The 9,406-nt window shown below is 37.9% G+C and overlaps 1 pseudogene; it reads right to left on the reverse strand.

The window, feature by feature from the left end:
* LOC101407768 (lysine-specific demethylase 3A-like) overlaps positions 1-1,377 on the reverse strand; it is a 66,941-nt pseudogene extending 65,564 nt beyond the window's left edge.
* Positions 1,378-9,406: the final 8,029 nt, after the last annotated feature.

The raw sequence follows: 9,406 nt of genomic DNA on the forward strand, positions 1-9,406 counted from the left end.
ATTTGAAGTTTAAAAACCTGCCAATGGAAGGCCACTACTTTTAATTGTGTCCACAGACAAGTTGGAAGGAGGGACAAGGATCATCATGGTAAATGTCACCAATGAGGCACCATACCCTCTTGGGTACAGATTTAGTTTGACAATATTATTTCATGGGCAATTTGTAGTAATCACTTATACACATAAGGATTCTGCAGATTATGATCACTTGAAAACCCTGGCTTTTTTCCCAGTTTGTGGGAAGAGGAACCTAAATTAGATTTTAGCAGTATTTGGCCAGTGATGGATTTATATCATGTTTTATAAAATCATGTTTTAAATCCAGTGGATATTCACCAGAATCTGGTTGTTTTGTCTAGGAAGAAAAGCTTTGGCCACAGAACAACTTCTAAGGTTCTTGTAAATAGAAATGCATAAGGCTAAATGAACTTAAAGGGTAACCAAAGAAAAGTATCTCTGCCATGGAAGCCACCCACTCAGTAACTCAACTACCAAAATGTTTCCCCTGTATACGGAGAATCTTTTGCCGAGCCAGGTGCAACCATGATGAGCTGTAAATGTCTAAAGTTATACAAAAGGCTACTTTATAAAATGGTGGTTGATTTTTCTCGCAATAACACCAAATATCAAAAGACAGCATCAATAGTACATTTCCAGAACTCATAGTCACTTTCTCCATTAAAAACACTTATTTAGAGCCTTCACTTGCTAACAGGCAACTTCATCTGGCTCTATTTTTATAACACCTCTGATGGTTCAACTGTGTAATGGCCAGTCATTGTGAACAGGCCAGTTCTATTATTAGATTGGTTTAGAAGAGTTTGCAGTCCCACGTAGTGGAAGAGATTTATTCTCCAAAACTGGGTGTTCCACTCAAAAACGTAAACTCTAGTCAAAGAACCACTGTCTCGGGGAAAATGAAGTGGATTTGGAAAATGAAGTTTTAAACTGCTTATGCGAATACATTTTTTACAGAGTGAACTAAGTCACTCTGTTTTCTCTGCGGTACATGAGATTTCAATGTGCACCACCTGGGGAAACACATCATTGACTTACTTGTTTATAGACCTGTATTGGTTTACCAGGGCTGCTGCAACAAAGTGCCACAAACTGGGTGGCTTAAACACAGAAATTGATTATCGCACACTTCTAGAAGCTAGAAGTCTGAGATCAAGTTGTTGGCAAGGTTGGTTCCATCTAAGGGACGTGAACAAGAATCCATTCCATGTGTCTGTCCTACCTTCTGATGGTTTGTTGGCAATTTTCGTCACTCTTTGGGTTTGGCTGCATCACCCCAATCTCTGCCTTTGTCTTCACATGGTGTTCTTCCTGCGTGTATGTGCCCACATCTTCCCTTTTTATAAGGACCCCAGTCATGTTGCATTAGGAGCCCACCCTGCTCCAGTATGACCTCATCTAAACTAATTAATTACATCAGCAACAATCCTATTTCCAAATAAGGTCACATTCTGAACTACTGGGGGTTAGGACTTCAACATTTGAATTTTGAGAGGACACAATTCAACTCAGAACGAAATCCATGTTTTATATCAACTGGACCAATCTTCTAGAAAATCATACTAAAAGAAAAAGAGAAGTTGTAAACAAACACTTCTCTCTCGCTTTTCTGTTTTATGCAGAGTATATGCCATGCTCTCTGTTCTTGGTGTTTGGAGAGAGGATGCATATTTATGGGTACTAGGCCTCTATCAGGGTAAAAGCTGTGGAAAATTGTGTTCCATATTTAGATGTTGTAATTAGATTTTACCCAAGACTAATTTTCAAGAACTGGAAATGGGTAAAGTAATATTGTTAGACTTGAAGAGCTAAAATAATGAGAGCGTTTCAGATAAGATAGTTAATGTTATTTCTTAAAATGGAGATAACTTGGCTCAGAGGTAGGTTTTTTGTACAACAACCCGAGAGACTTTCTCCCTGTCACCTTTAAACTCCTTGGCTCCCACGCCTAGCTCTCCATTTTTGATTCTTCTCCTGCCTTACTCTTTACCATTTTCAGTGTATCACGCTTCTCTCGCCAGCTGTCAAACGTAGAATTTCCTTCAAGTTATACTCCAATCCTGTCCACTTTCCCTGCTCTATTCTTGTGACTGCATTTACTCCTTGGATCCAATGATTATTTTTAGGCATCTGATTCCTAAGTTGATATTTTTAGGCTTTACTTCTCTACCTACCTACGGACTCAGATTTCCAGTAGTTTGCCCCTGAAACTCATTAAAACTGAAACTGAAAGCATCATCTCCTCCTCCTCCCTGAGCTGTCTTCTCCTGTCTCTACATTGTCTCTGTTAATTTGTTATTCTTCCACTCACTCAGGCTCGGAACCTTGCAATCATCATACATGTTTTCCCCCTTGTTCTCATATATCCAGTCTTTCTAGAATCCTGTTGTCTCTCTCTCTGATATGTAAATGGTGTTTCTCTGACTTATCCTAGTGCAAAGCCCTCATTCTTTTTCACCTGAATGGTTTAAATTGTTTCCTGTTATCTCAGCCTCGCTCTGCTTCATTCTAAACTATACCCCGCTTCTTCCACTTTCAAAAGTTCAGCTGAAAAACACAATTGATTTCCCCATTCTCTATAAATTTTAGACCAAGATGTAAGTTTTAAGCTGGTTTGTGACCTCTGTACTATGGATATACTCTTCTGGTTTTCTTTATCTCCTGCCAGTGCTATACGGGCACCCCCTTTTGTGCAAACTAAACTACATGTTTTTTTTTTCCTAATGGAGTTGACACAGATTCTTCCAAACAGTGCATTCTTTAAGGCCAAAGACTTATTTATTCCGTGTTCTCCGCGAAATCATTTTCTGATAACAGGGTGTCTGATGCTCAGCATTTTATTTGCACCTCTATTGTTCCACTTAACACAAGCCCTAGCAGAGTGAGGGGCTCATGGTATATGCTCAACAAATGTCTTAACTGACTGCCTTTCCCAGGATGCTTTGCTTTAGAGTTATTGGCATGCTTGTCTCGTCCTGTCTGCTAGACTGCAAGCTCCTGAAAAGTGAGGATTCTACTTTATTCATCTCTCTATGCCCCTCTATGCCCTTCCAATGGTTTGCTCTGGGCCCTCAATGGACAACTAATTAAGGACAATTAATTTAAACTGAAAATGATACTGGAAAATCAACTTGACACACCAAGAAATTGTGTTATAAACTTCCCAGCCAATAGACGAATAGATGGTTGAAATTACTATTTGATCTAAATATCTATTTTGTTAAATTTACATGAACCACTAGATTATGTAATCTTATCTTTGAAACATCATAACAACCCTTTTATGAATGTTCCATGGGCTGCTAATGGCTGGAGACTTGGAGAGCGGCGCAGAACTGCAGAAGGAAACTTCATGAGCCCTGTTGAAAGCGATCCCAAATCTTAATCTCAAGAATGTTCCCATGACAAAATTTTCAAACATAGCTGTTCCTGTTGCTCTTTAGTACAAGATTTTCTGCAAAAGACAAAGGCTTGGTTTTGCCTCCTAATTACTTGAATTGAACATTCAATAATAATAAAAGTAGTTTTTCCTTGTACTTACTCACAAGCTCACAGTAAATCATCCAAGTCTTTTTGTGATTTATCTTGTAGGTGGAGCTTCCCTACAGAGGAGTGGGAGACTCTGCTTTCTCCTCTAACATGATATCCTTGGTTTCCCCTGAGCTGGTGGGATACATATTCAGTGATAGTGACTGGAATTTCTAAAAATGCACAGAAATTTGACACCATGATGGTTTTCAGAGTACCTTGCTTGAAACAAATGCAGTCTAAAAATACATGTTTACAGATATGGAAAATATTCACCGTTTTTGTTTATTTACATAGGAGGCATAGGGATTTGTTTCCACAGCAAGCTATTCTAGCCCTGGATGCTTTGAAATATAATTCAAATTGCAAAATCTGATAGATTTATTTTTCAGAAAATCTCTATTAAATTAAGTAAAGATTATTGAGAGTCTACCGTATATAAATAACTGTTCTATACAGCCTATTGCGTAAAATCAAGCCACAACTAGAACCAGTTAGGTGAAAGAACTTGTCTAAGTCTTCTGGAGATGACTACCATTCAGGATAACTGCCGTTTACAGCGAAGGACAGTCAAAACCCAGCCAGGCCTGGGTGCTTGGATCAGCTCAGTGTTTCTGAGTTGAGCTCTGGAGACAGATGCCTAGGATCGAATCCCAGCTCCATCCCTACTCACCGCGGAGCTTCAGCCAAAGTATTTAACCTCTTTAAGCATCAAATTCTCCTGTGTGAAATAAGGATGATAGTAGCGTTTCCTTCCTCATAAGTTTATTGCGAGCATTAAAGGAGACTTCACATAAACTGCCCACTCCAAAGAAGCCACTCCAGCTACTGCAGCTGTCATTATTCGTAGCAGTCAGTCACTCTGTCAAATTAAGCTAACTGATAACTAGGTTTCTTTTTTTGGCTCCAATACTGGATTTCTATGGCTTTTTAAAATACCTTTATTGAGATATAATTCATACACCATACATTTCACCCATTTAAAGCGTACAATGAAATCGTTTTTAATATATTCACAGAACTGTGGAACCATCACCACAATCTCATTTTAGAACATTTTTGAGCTTTGCTTTTTGTATAGTAAATCAGCAAGTCTTTTTTTTTTCCCAATTATTGTACTCTAATTGCCTTTTTAGAATTCCTCCTACAGTCTCTGTAAGGATATGTTGAATAATAGAAGAAACCACTTTATTAATGGAACTGCCAGAATTTTTAAGTTGGAGAGGTGCGCAAATTTTAATTAACGTGAGGACAGAACTGGATGAACTCTGTCTTCCTGGCTGTCTCAGAGGAGGTCTAAGATCAATTAGGCTGGTAGGACAGGGAAAAGCAATAGCCTAATTATTATTTTTTTCAACAGTTGGGTTGTAGGTTGGCATGTAGGTTGGAATTATGCCCTGAGAATGAAATGAGTCCCCTTACCCAAATATATATAATATTTTTAAAAGGCTTGGGGAAGAGGAGAATACAACCCTATATTCCTAGGTCGTGTAAAGCGTAGTAATAAAATGTCATAGGATGGGGGATCGTAAATCTCTTTAAAATTCTGAGATCTGAAGGATAACTGGATAAAAAGTGCTGTGAGGTACATTCTGTAGGACGTGGGGAGTATATTGTTGTTTATTTCATCACTTGGCTAAACACAGATTGACTAAGACCAGCTATTCATGACCAGACATTTGAGGGAGAGGCCTGTTCAGTGTTAGCTTGAACAGGGCACAGAATGCAAGTACCTGGGCAGGAAATTAACCCCCAGTGAGTGTATTCCAAGGCCGTGCTTCCAAAGTTGAGGTGGGATGCACTAAAAATGAGATCAAATGGCAAATGAAGGAAAACTGGCACCACTTCACAAACTCACCTAGGTCCTGTTCTGTTCAAAACACCCACAGACACACATCAATCCATATTCAAACTCCTTGGTTCATACATACAGGCTGAGAGCATACTGGACTTTGGAGTTTTTAAACAAGTCAATAGATTCAGAAGAAGCCGAGCACGTATGTTGTTGCCAGTCCCCAGAAGTTTCTTGGACTAGTTCAGGCAACAGCTGCATAAATATTTCTTAACATTGGCTGCCTGTCCCACTTCACTTCTTTGTGGAAAACACCACACTTTTTTTCCAGTTCAATTTAGTGCTTATATCTTACGTGGATTGACTGAAGAACTTTATTTCTAGAACCGGGAGTGTTCCAAGCATAACTGTGACTTCTGGCAGCTAAAGAGACAAGACCAAACAGTTTTTCTCCTTCTCTGTCTGGCTTACTCCCGTTCATCCTTCAAGACTTAGCTCAGAATATTCAGTATCAAGAAATGAGAAGAACCTGTATCAATAAAACTATAAATCTTTACTAAGCAACACAAAGAAACACTCGAATAAATGGAAAGACATACCTACTTAATGGAAAGGAAAATTCAAAATTTTGAAGAAATCAATTTTTCCTAATAGAATCTGTTCTCTAACGACAATCAAAATCTCAATAAACTTGTTAGGAATTGACAAAATGACTGTCAAGTTCATCTAAGAATCAGGAAAATTCTGAACAAGAATGAGAGAACTTGTCCACACATATGTTATAAAGCTAAATTGGTACTGATCCACAATTTCTAGACTCCAGCGAGTGTAACAGAATAGAGTCTAGAAATAATCCCCCATAACATGTGAATTTGGTATCCAATAATAGCTACTCTTTAGTGAGCTCCTATTATGTGCCATGTACACCTCTAAGCCCTTCACATATACTAAGGTATGCAGTCCTGACAGCTCCAAGAGATGGGTGGTATTATTATCCCCATTTTATATATGAGAAATCAGGTTCATCTAGAAAGTAAGCAATGGAGCCAGAATGTGGACCCAGGCAGCCTAATTCCAAGACCTAGTATCTTAATCACTATGCTATGCAGCATTTTAAATCAACAAGGGAGAAAGATCGTTCAACATAGAGGACTAACAGAAACCCTACCTTACTTTTTATATCACAGCTGATTCTAGATGGCTTAAATGTTTAAATATAAAAATAAAAATATAAAAGCAACAGGAAAATATGGACTTGTAGAAATCTCGATGGGAGAACCCTTTTTATAGCCCACACAAAAGTCAAAATCAAAATATCAGAGACTGGTAGACTCAACTCAAACATTTTAAAGCCATAATTCAAGTCAAACAAAGAAGTGAAATACTAACCATAGTACATATAACAGGCAAACATTAACATCCCTAGCATACAAAGATCTACAAACCAACTAGATGGTGATGAACATGCCAGAGAAAAAATACAAAAGTAATTCATTCACAAAAACAAGAAAAAATAGGCAAAAAACATGTAAGAATATGTTTAAATCCACTAATGATTAAAGAAATGCACATTAGAATAAAAAGATAATTTTTCATTTATCAGATTGGCAAAAACATAATAGAAAATATTCAGTGTTGACACAGACATAGGAAAACATGGAATTAGAATTGGTACAACTTTTCTGGAGAGTAGTTTGGCATTTATGAATCAAAATTTCAAATGTGTTATAACTTATGATCTAGCAAGTCTTCTAGGGACTTATCTGTTGAGATCATTGCCCACGTGTCCAAAGCTAGATATACAATGATATTAAGTAGAGCATTATTCAAAACAGGAAAAAAAATGTAAACAACTGTACTTTAATAAGAGACTAGCTAAATAAACTAAGGCACAAAATATAATGGAATACTATATAGCCATGAAAAACTTGTGATATAATTTTAAATTCATTGATCTGAGATGACATCCAGGATATATTATTCAATAAAAATCAAGATACTGAGTAACATGTGGAGTATGGTCACATTTATATAATAAATTTATGTCTACACACACACACACACACACTCACACACAGATATATGCCTGGAAGCTCATTCACCAAAATGTCAGTTGTGATTATCTCTGGGGATTTGGGGTTAGTTTTACTCTCTTGTTTATATTTTTCATGTATTATTTGGAATTTTTTAATAAGCAAATAAATACCACTAAACAAAGAAACGGAAGAGACACACTGAAGCATTGCCTTTTCCAGGAAGCCTTCCCTAACTCCAGGTTGGTCTAAGTGTTGCCCTCTGACCTCTCATATTACCCACTGCACATGTCGATCACAGCAAATCCACATTACAATGTAAAGATGTTAGTATGTGTCATCCCTCCCCGCTAAATCATCAAATCTTGAATATTCCTGATATCATATTTATTGTGTTTCTCCTGCGCCAAGCTCAGAGACTGGCCCATAGCAGGCACCCAATGACTCAAACTATTTGGGAACTCAAACAAACGTGCTGTGAAGTGATATATTGTTCAAGACAGTAGGTGTGGGCTTTATGAGATAAAGATGTGGTTTTTTTCCAATGGTTTTAATGAGATAAATTGTGGAGAAATGCAAAGGAATGGCCTCCTTCTTTAGCGGATCTATCTACTTTCAAGCAAGACACAGTGTCTCAATAAATTAACTAACATCCTGCAGAATCCTTCTTGTGAGTACTGCTGTTTAAGTCTTGACAATGACTGATGCTGATTACTAGGAACATGTCTACTTTTCTGGAACTCTCACTTTCTGCATCTGCAAACTGGAAATAAGAACAATTCACCCAGCAACAGGCATCTACCTCCAACGACTGTGGTAACGAGGAACAGCTAACTGCTTGCTCGAGGGCTCTGCTTTAGACACGCTTTATTTCACCTCCAACATTTCCAGCGAACTCTGTCTCTATTTTGACATTGAAAAACAATATTTTGGCACTGAGCAGCACCGAAAAGTGTTTCACAATAAGCTCCTCTTACCAGTTGTTGGCTTCATCATGTCAGGTTTTCCTTTAGCCAGATTACAAAGGATATGCTGGGGGTAGTGCTTTTGAACTACAGTAATAGATATGAATTGTAGGTAGAAATGGCTTCTAATTAGTAAGTACTATTAGATATTAATATGAAATATAAAATACATGAAAAGGGGTTCGACAACATTTCAGATACCCCAAGAGTAAAAAGGAGCCCTCTAACTGAGATTAGTAAGAAACTGAAAGACCTAAACTCTGTATCTGAACTGTTAATGTATTCTTAAACATATTCTAGAGGACAGTGTTGGTTTTGTGGTGTTGATAGTGCTAGTGCTGCTTAAAAACATTCCAACAGGGGCCAGCCCGGTGGCATAGTGTTTAAGTTTGCGTACTCCACTTTAGGGGCCCGGGGTTTGTGGGTTCGGATCCTGGGTGCAGACCTACACACCGCTCATCAAGTCATGCTGCAGCAGCGTCCCACATACAAAATAGAGGAAGATGGGCACAGATGTTAGCTCAGGGACAACCTTCCTCAAGCAAAAAGAGGAAGATTGGCAACAGATGTTAGCTCAGGGCCAATCTTCCACACCAAAAAAAAAAAAATTCAAACAGGACAGAATGGTAGTAAATGAAAAGTTACAACTTCACCCCTCATTACAGCAGCTAGAGATGATCACCTCACATTATTCTTAGCTCTTCAGGTGGTCACCTCATTATCAGGCTTGTTTCCCTGTGTCTAGACAGCTGTGACTTTCACACACTCGTCCAGCCAACGAAACACCAGCTTTTAATGATCACGTGAAAGGTGTGACATTTTATAAATATTGACACTGACAGATCAGTCAATGTCTTTCTGAGTGTTTATTTACTTAATCTTTTGGAAATTAAGCTTAGAATTTCTACATCATGTTACATTAAGCACGTGTCACCATTTTGAAATTAACATATTACATAAAGCTGTTTGTAAGATCTGTATGTATTGCTAAGCATTTATTTACTCAAAATCAATGGTTCAAAAGTTTTAAGAAATGTAAAACATGGGAGAATATGTATGAAATACTGCCA

Source organism: Ceratotherium simum, chromosome 9, assembly GCF_057802395.1.
Source record: "Ceratotherium simum simum isolate JZ-2026a chromosome 9, ASM5780239v1, whole genome shotgun sequence".
Classification (NCBI taxonomy): Eukaryota; Metazoa; Chordata; class Mammalia; order Perissodactyla; family Rhinocerotidae; genus Ceratotherium; species Ceratotherium simum.